Source organism: Carex rostrata, chromosome 6, assembly GCF_964058835.1.
Source record: "Carex rostrata chromosome 6, lpCarRost1.2, whole genome shotgun sequence".
NCBI classification, from domain to species: Eukaryota; Viridiplantae; Streptophyta; class Magnoliopsida; order Poales; family Cyperaceae; genus Carex; species Carex rostrata.
In genome coordinates, this window is record NC_135923.1 from 1,509,331 (window position 1) to 1,523,534 (window position 14,204).

Genomic DNA, 14,204 nt, shown 5'->3' on the forward strand with positions numbered 1-14,204 from the left:
CCACTTATTTAATCAATAGATTACCTAATATTAATATAGAAAACTACAAAAGTTCATTAGAAATTCTTTATCAATAAAAATTCACTTAAACCTTGTACAATGACCAAGTCATTTTTTACAAGCCACCTAATTATTTAATATTCATCATAAATCCTCATCCGTATTATGAACCTGTGACTTTCTATACGGAAAATGTTGTCTTTACCACTAAGTCAAATTAAGATTGATTCTTAAGGTCATGGCACAAGCTTAATGTCTCTCTTTCTATGAGATAAAAAACAAGGAGCTATCACTACAACTCTTAAATCCATTCATTTATTTTTTTGAATTTCATTGGATAAGTTTTTCTCTTTTCTCGAACTAGGAATTGGAAAATAAAATATTAAGAAATTCTTTGTCCCTAGTTATAATTTGTCAAATTTCATTTGTACTATAACGATTTCTTTTTTTAAGTTCACATAGTTATATTTTCTGATTAGTAACTCAAACATTTGGTACCTGATTAATAAAAAAAAAAAAAAAATAGAGTGCCTTGACTTGAACTATGTTTGGTTTCTTATATGGGTTAACTCTAATAACATCTTCTTAAAACAAGTCAATTTTTTTTTTAAATAGAGAAAAAATCATAAACATATTGTTATTCTAGTAGATGATTTGCTTCAATTAATGCAATTTTAATATTATTTAATATTTCATCAAATTTCTTTATATTCAAACAATTGAAAATTTTAATTTTAATTTTTTTTGTTTTGTTTTTTGTTTTTTGTTGAGAAACTTGGTGGGGACTGCCAAGTAATTACATCAATACAAAAACATATAAATTAACTCCCTATCCTACATTTTTACATTCTTAATCAAAGATTTAAATTGCCTTTATTGCGTTATAGTTGTGGAACAGTTGAAAAAACAACGCTATTGTCATTGGCTTCCTCCCTTCTCAGCACCAGCAAGTCAATAAACAACACATTGTCCCTAAATATCCTTTCAATCCTCTGTTTCCATAAATGCCACAATGTTGCCTTTAAATTATTTGTTGAAAGGTGAAATTGCACCAACACCATTTTTCATGATTATAATTAACATGCATAAAATATAGATAACATCTCAACTATTGGATTTAAACAAAAAACTGAAAATGACTATTACTAGTTGTTAGAATTGTTAGTTACTTTGCTTATATTTGTCAGCATTGAAAAAAACCTGACAATGATCAAAGAAAACGAAAGGTACTGTATCAAGTTATGAGAGATTTTTTAGTCCCTCTGATAATGATAACATAAAGCTATGTATTAATTAATTATCATTACAGCCACTAATATCACTCTATACATTAATTGTTGATGTGAACACACTCAACATCAGTAAGTTATGACATGCATGCATGTTTAATTTTTGACTAATATTATTTGATACAATACCTTTTTGTAATAACACTCAATTACATTTTTCTTTCAACGCATTTAGTTGATGAAAAAGTAACAATTGTAATTTCTTTTTTAGTCACATCAAAAGTAATTAAGTTTAATTACTATTAGCCACAAATTGGACAACACCAACACTAGCCACAACACTAGAACGATGCACTTCTTCTGATTTTTACTTAGCACCATTATGGTAATTAAATGATCCATCCCAAGTAGTAATACAACCTAATTAAGGTTCTTGAAATAGATTTGAGTTTTGTAATCTAGTGTAAGTGGAGGATGTAATACTTTTTGGAAAGAGAAATGATGAAAATAATTGTGTTGATTTTTTCTGATTTTACAACTTATTCTGAAGGCCTTTTATAGGCTGAGAATGATATGCTAAATGATATAGCCGTTGGCTATTTCCCTAAAATACAATATTCTAGATTTGTCTAATCTCAGGAAATTATGCTAGGTACTAAATTAAGCTTGACAGCTAATTCAAGATGCTAGTCTAATTTCCTTCCTAAATGGTCAATGGTGATTTTCTGAGACCTAAACTCTATTTCTCAACACTCCCCCTCAAGTTGGGTTCGAATAAATTTATAGAACCCAAATTGTACAATATATTTTGAAACATCCCTTTATCTAATGCTTTGGTGAAAATGTCAGCTAACTGGTCCTGACTTCTCACGAACGGAGTTTCAAATTCTCCAGCTTGAACCTTTTCTCGTATGAAGTGACAATCCACCTCAATATGTTTAGTTCTTTCATGAAACACTAGATTTGAAGCAATGTGTTTGGCGGCTTGATTATCGCAATACATTTGCATTGGCCCTTCACATGAAATCTTCATATCGCATAATAATTGCTTGAGCCATACTAGCTCACTAGCTGTTGATGCCATTGCTCTGTATTCTGCCTCCGCACTTGACCTTGCAACTACATTCTGCTTCTTACTTTTCCATGTCACGAGATTCCCGCCTACAAAGGTGCAGTATCCTATGGTTGATTTTCGATCAAAGTTTCCAGCCCAATCTACATCAGAGTAAGCGAGAATATTGTTAGTATTATTTTTTTTCATCTATATCCCTTGTCCAGGAGATCCCTTTAGATACCTAATAATTCGGTTCACTACATCTAGATGAGTGGTTCTTGGTGCATGCATGAATTGGCTTACAGTAGCAACTGCAAAAGCTATGTCTGGTCTAGTAACAGTTAAATAAATTAACTTACCAACCAATCTTTGGTACTGTCCTATATCCTTTAAAGGTTCACCACTTTCTGGTTCGAGTTTATTATTGGCATCCATAGGGGTATTAGCAGGTTTTATACCAAGTTTACATGTCTCCTTTAAAAGGTCAAGGGTATATTTTCTTTGAGACAGTAACAAACCTTTGTCAGAATGAGCAATTTCAATGCCTAGAATATTTCCAGTGATAATTATATCATCTACATAAACTAGAACAATTGTAGTTGAAGTGTTTGTGTGTTTAATGAACATAGATGAGTTAGCAGAACATTTCGTAAAATTGTGAAGTAAAAGAGAGTGGCTAAGTTTGGCATACCAGGCGCGAGGAGATTGCTTTAAGCCATAAATTGACTTGTGTAATTTACATACTAGGTTTTTGTCAAATTCATGTTTTTGACCTGGAGGTAAAGTCATGTAAACCTCCTCTTCTAAAGTACCTTGAAGGAACGCATTCTTAACATCCATCTGAAATAAACTCCAACCCAAGTTAACGGCAACTGATAAAAGAACTCTAACAGTGTTCATTTTGGCAACAGGAGCAAATGTTTCTTGGTAGTCAATACCGTATGTTTGGGTAAAACCTTTTGCAACAAGTCTAGCTTTGTATCTTTCTATAGTACCATCACTGTTGTATTTTATTTTGTACACCCACTTACATCCTACAGTTTTCTTTCCAGATGGTAAATGAACAATAGACCATGTGTTATTTTTTTCAAGAGCCTTGAGCTCTTCTTTCATTGCTTTGTCCTAAACAGGGTTGTTTTTTGCTTCTTGAAATGTGGTTGGTTCAATTTGTTCATTAATATTTGTCAAAAAAACCTTGTGTTGAGAGGATACCTTGTCATAAGAAATATAATTTTGAATTTGATACCTTACATTGTATGTGACGAAATCACGTAACCTAGATGATGGTTGTGTTGTCCGATTTGATCTGCGAGGGTTTTCTTGACTTTCTCCCCCTGTGTGTTGCTCCTCTGCCTCATTTATTTGTTCTTCATTTTGATTTCCTCCCCCCCCCCCCCCCCCCCCCCCGAGTGCAACTCCTCTTCATTTGTACTTGTGTGACTTTCTTGAGTTCTTGTACCTTCAAAAATTGTTAGTTCTGGAAGAGCAATATCATTTCTAGGTTGTTGATCCTCCTCTTTTTTATAAAACGACACTTTTTCAAGAAAAATATACATTTCTAGATATATATAATTTTTTGTTAGAAGGATCATAACATTTATATCACTTTTTTTTAAAAGAATATCCAACAAATATAGCTTTTACTGCATTTTTATCTAATTTATCTTGTCTTTTGATATGTACAAAACATGTGCATCCAAATACTCGAAGATGATCTAAGTTCATTTTTCTTTTGTTTAAAATTTCTAATGGACTTTTATTGTTTAAATTTGTGCTAGGTAATCTATTAATAAGATATATAGCAGTTAGAATAGCATCTGACCAAAATCTTCTTGGAATATTTGATTGAAAAAGTAAAGATCTAGTAACTTCTAATATGTGACGATTTTTCCTTTCTGACACTCCATTTTGTTCAGGTGTATTTATACACGTTGTTTGATGAAAAATTCCTTTTTGTTTTAGAAACTCTAAATTTGTTTTATTAATGTATTCAGTACCATTATCAAACTTAAATATTTTAATTTTTGTATCGTATTGATTCTCAACAAGATTTGAAAATTCTTGAAATTTAGAAAAGACTTCATTTTTTTATTTAAGTAGGTAAATCCAAGTGGTGCGTGAAAAATCATCAATAAATGTAACAAAGTATTTAAAACCATTGTAAGACTCTATAGATGCGGGTCCCCAAACATCAGAGTGTACTATTTCAAATATTTTTGAGGTTTTATTGATAGATAAAGAAAATGGCAGTCTGGTTTGTTTTGAAAACCGACAAATCTCATAGTGATTTGAATCTAAATTGGAAAAAGAAAATAACTTATTTAAAACATTATCAAAGGGATGACCAACCCTCCAATGCCACAATTTATTTTGTTCTACATTATTATTAACAACAAAAGCTTTATTTGGAAAATTTAAAACATAAAGGCCATTTTCTAATCTTCCTTCACCAATCATCCTCCCGTTCATTTTGTCCTGAAATTTCACACCTTGAGATGAGAAAATAACATCACAATTTAAATCTTTTGTAATTTTACTAACAAACAACAAATTAGAATTAAATGTAGGTAAATGTAGTACATTTTGAATCCTTTTTCCATATAAATTCATTGTTCCTATATTTTTAATTGGTACTTGATCACCATTTGCAATAGTCACATTTTGTGAGTTTTCATCATTTTTTTTTACATTCTCTAAAATTTTAATATTTCCTGTCATGTGATCAGTTGCGCCAGAATCAATAATCCATCTTCTATCTGACTGTTGAACAGAAAAGGATTTAATCTGAGATGCAATACCTGTGTAAATACCTGTTATTCCCAATTTATTGGTTATCTGGGCCACAATCAGATCAAGTTGGGCCTGACTGAGACTTGGGCCAGCGGCACTGTCTTGATTTGCTTCGGATCCGGATCCGATTAGAACACTTCTTCCTTCAGCGCCTTCATTTGCTGTAGCCGCCATGGCCTTCCTCTCTTCTTTCGATCCGCCATGGCCACCACCCTTTTCTCCTCTTCTCTTCGGCCTGAGGTGAGGGTGGAGGAACCAGCACTGGTCTCTACCGTGGCCCTCCTTTTTACAGTTATCACATCTCAGGCCGTTGGCTCCCCGCACCTCTCCCTTAGAATTCGGTTTAGGGTTTTGATTCTGATTTTGGTGGTGTACAAGGAAGGCTTGGTTTTCTGTGGCGGGTTCACTGTTCATACCTTTCCTTCTCGACTCCTCTCTTTGCACTGCGGCTACAATACTTGAAAGAGAGGGGAGCTCGGGTGCCATGAGGATCTGAGCCCGAATTGGTTCAAAACTGGTGTCTAGACCAGACAAATAGGTGTAGATACGCTCAAATTCTACCCTATCTTGAAGGATTTTTGGATCGCAAGTTGGTGGAAGGTAAACAGATAACTCATCCCATTTTCTTTTCAAATTCCCATAGTACTCAGTATTTGGCCTATTTTGTTGTTTTATTTGAGCAATTTCTTTCTTGATCTGAAAAATGTGTGCAAAATTTTATTGGTGCCCAAACATTTCTTTGACTGAATCCCACATATCTTAAGCAGTATCACAAAGCAAAAATAATTCACTTATGCTTGGTTCCATGGAATTAAGAAGCCAAGAGCAGACAATATCATTGTTCATTTGCCACTGTTCTAGTACTTGAGGATCAACCTCACCTTCTTTTGGGGGTTCTAGTTTTTTGATCTTGCCATTGATATAGCCTATCTTACCTCTGCCACTGAGAGTCAGTGATACCGATCTTGCCCAGGAAAGATAGTTGTTTTCGTTGAGTAGAGTGGCCGTGAGCCTCAGGTTTGGATTAGCATCGCCATTGAGCGACTGTTGACCACCTGTTGTTGCTTCTGCCATTCTTGTTGTTGTTTCGACTGTGTTTGGGTTTTGTGATTTTTGTTCTAAGGTCCTTTAGACCTGCTCTGATACCATAATACTTTTTGGAAAGAGAAATGATGAAAATAATTGTGTTGATTTTTTCTGATTTTACAACTTATTCTCAAGGCCTTTTATAGGCTGAGAATGATATGCTAAATGATATAGCCGTTGGCTATTTTCCTAAAATACAATATTCTAGATTTGTCTAATCTCAGGAAATTATGCTAGGTACTAAATTAACCTTGACAGCTAATTCAAGATGCTAGTCTAATTTTCTTCCTAAATGGTCAATGATGATTTTCTGAGACCTAAACTCTATTTCTCAACAAGATGCAACAAAAGAGAGGTATATATGTATAATTGGAGAGGGTAATTAAGTCAATTGGTATAAACCGTGTAAGTTATTAATTTTGCATGGTGTGGGTCAATTTTTTTGAAAAGTCTTAATTAGTACTATTGTATTATGTTTTACTAGCGATCTTGCTTATAATATTAAATAATATAATATGATATAATATAATTTGGGTTACGGTAATTCGCGAAGTAAAGCAAGTGTTTTACTTCACGTCTATATCTTCAATTTTAAAACTCAAAATGTCGATATGAATCGTTCAAGTTGATCTTCATATTAAATTGTGCTTGGAGACAAAATTTTACATTTTTTGGAAATTTTTTGCTATTTCTTTATAATTTTTGAAAATCACTGTTTTTTATGGTCTAGAATTTTCTGAAAAACAATGATTTTCAAAATTTTTAAAGAAATAGTAAAATAATTTCAAAAAATATAAAAAAAATTCTCCAAGCACAATTTAATATGAAGATCAATTTGAATAATTTGGATCGATATTTTGAACTTTAAAATTAAAGATATAGACATAAAGTAAAACAATCACTTTACTTCGCGAAGTATGTAGCCCAACTCATATAATATAATATAATTTAATAAAATATAATATAATATAATGACTTGGCCTTTACAGCATTAGACATGTCATGTGGTCGTTTGCACTGTACGGTTCGGTTCCCTCTTTAATTAATTTATTCAAAGTTTAAAGAGACATATATACCTAATAAAAATATCTATGGTCTTATGGATACTTATCCTTTTTTATCGATCGGTAGATAAAATGAGCAAACTTTGTGGATTCTGACCGTCAACTCATGTTAAAAAATATATGACTGCCCGGTTGCTATAAGCTTTATTTTGGAGCAACTGATTGATCGCTGTTTTTGATGGTACATAATTTTCTGAAAAATTATATTTTTCAATTTTTTTGAAAAATTATATTTTTCAATTTTTTTGAAAAATAGTGAAAAAAATTAAAAGAATCCTTCATAAATTAATCTTGTTCTATGCTGTTAATTAATGATGCGTGCGTGCGTGTATATAATTAAAATTGATTAGCATTCCAATTTTTAAAGTTCTAATAGGCAATTCAAATTGTTAAATGTGAACTCTATATTAAAATGTGTTTGGAGACCAAATTTTACATTTTTTGAATTTTTTTTTTACTATCTATTAAGTCAGTTTTAAAATTCTTGATTTTTAGTAAACAATGAATAATTAATTTCTATATTATTTAAAACAACAATTTTAAAATTGGCTTAATAAATAGTTAAAAAAAATTCAAAATTTTTTTCTAAAATTTGGTCTCCTAGCTCATTTTATTATAGATTGAATATTGAACGGTTTGGATCGACTGTTTGGACTTTGAAAATGTAAAAACTAAAACATTTGTTCCACGGTCTAAGAACAATATTTTGATGTTAACCAACCCCTCTTGTGTGTATATCCAAAAGTTTCTAAACTTTCAATTTAAATTCTTTTGGACAAAATTTTAGAGACCTAAAAAATTAGTACATCAACTTAGTTACTAATTAATTACAATTTGAGGAGGGTTCAAATGTCTCATGTTTCACGTTCAATATGATCTCTATATAAAATTGTGCTTGGAGATCAAATTTTATATTATTTTTTGAAACTTTTGTACTATTATTTTGAAACTTTTGTACTATTATTTTGAATAGATAAAAAAATTAATTGTTTCTTGACCATTTAAAAACAACGAATTTGAACCTACCTAAATTAATAGTATTTTTTTTTTCAAAAAATACAAAATTTGGTCCCCAAGCATTCAAATAAAGTATAATTTCAAAGTAAAAAAGTGTTAAATCGTATTTGGTCCCCAAGCATTCAATTAATTAACTTTAACTAGGAATAGTCAATCTTCGACAGGAAATTTCCATTTCCAGCTTGCTTGTCTCCTTTTGCCATGGAAAATAAAACCTAATTAATGGAGAAAAATCTAAAATAAATAAATAAATAAATAAATGCAAAAGCATGTGTAGTTGTCTTAGATAAGACCAACCAGAGAGTCTTATCCAGCTAGAAAGCAATTTGTTGCCAGTCAATTAGGCAACATATATAATTAATTAATTTAAGGTTAGTTCACGTCTTAGTAGTGTTTGAGTTTTCTTTTTCTTTTTTTCTTTAGAGTATTACTAAAAATGGCCGAGTTTATTCAGAACATATATAGATGTATACACTTTCAAGTCAAATGCAAAATCAGTGAAAATTGTACAGTTATTTATTTGACGAATGCTAAGTAGAAGATCTCAAAATGAAAAATGGCGTATACGAATAGTATAATCTGCGCTATGGTTTCTTCAGTCATAGCTTCTCTGTCAAGCATTTAGGAGTCTAATGTCGACCATATTCAAATTCAAACCATATGAAAATCACAATGCTGACTTAATTCTATGGACTAATTAATTAAACTTGTCATTTATATATCTTTTATTTTTAAATAATAATTTCCATCTGAAGAACGAACAAAATTAAGGTGTTTTAATGTTCTTCTAATGCATCTATGTTCTGATCATATAAACTGGTTAATTTTTACATGTATAATAATGGACTGGTGAGAACGCATTTCCTTTTTTAATTCATAAACCATGGCTTCATGACCAAGTCCTTTTGAAAAAAGAAAAGAAAAGAAAATTCAAACACTAAGACGTACGTGGACTAACCTTAAATTAAATATATATATATAGGCTAATAAACAATCGATTGTTTCTAGCCTTCTGTGCAACCAAGTCATTTTCTGATTTTTAAATTCCAAATGATCGATCCAAACTGTTAGATGTGATTTCCATATTAAAATGTGCTAGGAGACCAAATTTTACATTTTTTTGGATTTTTTTTTTTTTTACTATTTATTAAGCCACTTTGAAAATTGTTGATCTAACAGTAGCTTCTGATTTTACTGTTTAGTTAAGCTAGCGTTAGAAATTTACTACATTTACTTTGGTAACCTTATTAAGTGACTAGATAATTTTGTTTTTGAGACTTTGCTTTAAATTTTTTTTATTGAAAATATAAATTCTTAAAATGAAACAACTCCTGTAAGAATGTTGAATTCAGTATTTAATAAAATAAATATTCTTTCAAATATCAGAATAAAATAATATCTAACATATAATTTTAAATAATAAATAAATTATTTTCAAATTATATCCGTATTATAATTTATATTCAGCATGATATTTATCTTAGACTATTCATAAAATTTACAAATTTTTTTTTACCAATATATCAACATGCTAATTAATATATTATATGAATTAATAATCACATATTTTTTATTATTTGGTATTATAAATTATATTTCAAATTCTGAAATTGAATAATGACGAAGTATGTAAGGGAACGTTCAAACACATGCATAGTGAGATTTTGTTGGAAGTCTAATTTCATGTGTATTTCCAAAAATAAAAAATATATATATATATATATATATATATATATATAGGATTTGGCTAATATGCTATGGGTAGCTAAGAGGCCTCCCGTGCTACAGCTCAATATTTGACTTTTCAAAATTCTAACAGTCGATCCAAACCGTTCATCTTGTTCTCCATATTAATATGTGTTTGGAGACCAAATTTTACATTTTTTGGAAATTTTTTACTAATTTTTTAGATTTATTGAATATCGCTGTTTTTTATGGTCCAGATTTGTCTGAAAAACAGCGATTTTCAATAAATCTAAAAAAATAGTAAACAATTTCCAAAAAATATAAAATTTGGTCTCCAAGCACATATTAATATGGAGAATAAGATGAACGGTTTGGATCGACCGTTAGGATTTTGAAAAGTCGAATATTGAGCCGTAGCACGGGAGGCCTCTTAGCTACCCATAGCATATTAACCAAATCCAAGCACATATTAATATGGAGAACAAGATGAACGGTTTGGATCGACCGTTAGGATTTTGAAAAGTCGAATATTGAGCCGTAGCACGGGAGGCCTCTTAGCTACCCATAGCATATTAGCCAAATCCTATATATATATATATATATATATCAGGTGGTCAAGGAAGAATTTTATACAAATTTTATACAGGTTACTTTCCAAGACTTGGAAATTTGGTGGCTGCGTATCTAAAAAATTATGAGGTGGTCAAAGAAGAATTTTGCTAGCCGGCTGCGTATCTAAATAGATGGAATTAACTTTTTAAACTCTCAAGTAGTTCTCCTCATTTTACAAAAGAGAAAAAAAAAATTAAAAACCACAAGATCACCATTAAATTAAAGCTTTAAATTTAATGAGTGTGTATGTATGCGTCTACAGACTTGTATAAAAGAGATTGAAAAGTAATACAAAATGTTAAAAGCTATAGAGTAGAATTACGAGTGTTTCTAAGTTTGTCAAGTTCCTTTATGAATCCAACTATAAAATCTATCGAATTGGTTTTAAACGATGAAGTCAAATTATTAAAATCCTTCTACTTACGAGTGATACGTCTACATATGTGAAAATTTTAAAAATTTGAATTAATTTAATATAAATTTAAGTGGTAAAAATTAGAAGGTTTATAAATTAATTTTAATGCATTTATTTTTTTAAGCTATTTAACTACTTGACTCTATACAAAATAAATTTTATATTTTCTGCATGTAGACACATTACTCATAAAGTAGAAGAAGTTTAACAGTTTGAATTTGTTATTTGAATTCAATCCAACAAATTTTAGAGTTGAATTTATAAAGAAACTTGATGAATTTAGAAAAACTTTCTGCTCAAAGCTATATATATTTGAAAATGCAATTGCAACTAACGGATTTGAAATGGAGTTGCAATTCGAAATTGACTCTAATAAAGTAAAGAAGGCATAACCAATTGAATCTCTTATAATAAAAATAATTAGTAAATTTAATATTGATTAAAGTTCTAGCCACTACTCCATTCCACCTCCTCTGCCTAGTCCGTTCATCCGTCTCCCTTCCAACCATATCTCCTTCGCTCTACTATTTTCGTCAGTAATTCATGTTCTATTTTCTTCTTTCTGGGCAAGGACGGAGACCGGTAGCAAGTTATCCCTCCGCTTGACTATTTGTGTCAACATGCCACTCCCCTCCTCTCCACCCCACTATCCTACTACAACTTCTGTATTTTCTCATTGTCCCTTGCACTATTCGAAATAAGAGAGAGTCAGTGATAGTAGCCCTAGCCGCTAGTAATTTCTTCTGGCATCTTTCCGTCCTCCACTCTCATCGGAAGTTTCAAAGAGAGTTGACGACAATAGTCTTAGCCGTCAATCCTCTCATCTTTAGTGCCCTAACCCTCTCATCAATATCCTCGCTCCACAAAATCTTTGATAAAGAAGGGAAGGTTCAGGCCGTGCCGACGTCCCCACTTGCAAACTTAGCAGGAAAAGAAGAAGATGTCCCCTTTCCTTTGATCACTCATAATGGTCAAATTATTACTGATGCAAAGGGTTTGTTTTATTTTGTTATTTAAGTTGTTTGTGCTATTAGATATTAAGGTTTAGATGTTAATGTTGATGATATTGATGTTTTATAGATGTTGATATAGTTTGATATGAATAATAGTCTGCATGTAGAAAAATAAATGCAATTTATGTTTAATTAATGAAAATTATATTTAACCGTCATTATCAAGAGTTTCAAAAAGACATATTAATATTAATTAAAGTTTTTGCTATAATGTGTGAAGATTTTGACCACTTGATTGAAAATTATGAAATCTGATATCAAACTCTGTGAAGTTTGATGAATTAAAATTACGACTTTGCTGTTTATATTTTGATATAGTGGGATATTAAACACTAAACATTATATAAATTATTTACTCATAATTTAAACTTCTTATTTTACTATCCAATGTTTTTTGGTTGATTTATTAACCATGTCAATCATGTTAGTAAAATCCATAACAATGAAATGCTGACAATACAATTTGACAGAACTGGACTGCAAACATGACCCTCAGAAGAAAAGCAATTAAATTAATTCCAAAAGAATAAAATTATGAAACTTAACATTATCCTCTTATTTTACACAGAAGCTTTAATTGGCTTTCTGATCAAAGGAAAAATAAAAAAATATTGACCAAACTGCATGTACAAAAAATGTTCCAGATATATGATTACCCCAAGCTCATAATTGGAAAGAATTGGGGAAAATAAATATTAAAAATCTTGTTAAAAAAAAAACACTTCAGTGTGCTGGAGGGCATGAGCCTCCATTGTTGCTAGGGTTGCCAGTACAATTGGATGCCCCTAATAGCCTAGGCCTAGCAGCCTGGAGATGCCACACATTACACAACACCAGGACCAGCCATAGAAGTAGAATGAGGCACCTCCTCTGATTTGCTCCTAGCATCATGTTTGGAGATTTAATTGAAAAAAAAAAGGTTGCTCTTCTTTCAAATTTGAAATCTGAAAATTTCTCTTTGTGAAAGTGAAGATGTTTGATGTAGAAGAGAGTTGCATCTTGCATGGTGTGGTTGGTATATATAGTGAGAAGGAATGAAGAAAGAAATAGAGCGTGGAAGTCATAGTTGCATAGGATGTTAACATTTGGTCAAATAATTTGAAAATTCTATTTTTTTGGATGCAATTAAATTACTTGGTAATTGTACAAGGTTTAAAAGTAAAAGCAGACAAACGTGTCCGGTAAGTTCGGACACTAGTGACGCAATGGTACTTTGTTTTCAAGGCTCTTAGTTCAAATCAGTTTTGCAAATCACAGTATGCGGTTATCGGACGGACATAGTACTATCAAGTGATTAACTGAAAATAATCAAGAATAATCAGTTATAATAAAAAATAACTGGCTGAATAATTGGGATACGAATCTGCTACTATTCTTCTAAGAATAACAGCTTTGTGCTTTTCTTTATGTGTCTATCTATCTCTTCAAAAGAGGAGGAGAGAGAAAGTGGAGAGATAAAGAGGAGAGAGATAGAGAGAAGAGTATGGGAAGAGTATGGAAAGAATAGCAGCGGATCTCGATTCGAATAATTGAGGAAATATGTAACATTTTGGTTATCATTGATGGCTAATCGACTAATTAATCGGAAACGGACGTTTTTTACAACACTAGTTTAAATCGGTTCAGTTGATTCATAAAAAAAAAACTATGAAATTATAATTTAAATTGATTAAATATGAATTGTATTTTGATTAACCCGATAATTAAAATTTGAATACGAATTTTGTAATAAAAGTTTGAGTAACAACTTGTTAAGTTCTTAATTTTCATAAAGCAATTTATTTTTGTGTAACAACTTGTTATGTTCTAAATTTTTTAATTAACATGTTTTTATGTTATTGTTAGTTGAAAAATGTTATATCTCTTGCTTGTATTTTTTTTAATTATATATTATTATAACTTATTTTGTTATAACATTTTTTTAATCAAAATCTGCATAATACGCAAAACCCTACCGCCTAACATAAAGTTCAAATTAAATAGTATTTCATGTTTAATTGGTCACAAATTGGAAAGTAACATAATTCCACTATATTAAATTGTGTTGGTAATTTAAATAATGAAACTTGATCAACCCGACCCGTTTATCTCTTTACTTCATATTTTTCGGTTTCAATTTTTTTTTTATAAAAATTGAAGGTCAAGTTACTTAACTATTTAATATCTAAAAAAAGAGTTTTCATTCTAATTTCAAACCTTTTACACATAAAATATTGTTTTTAACACTTGATCTTTCAT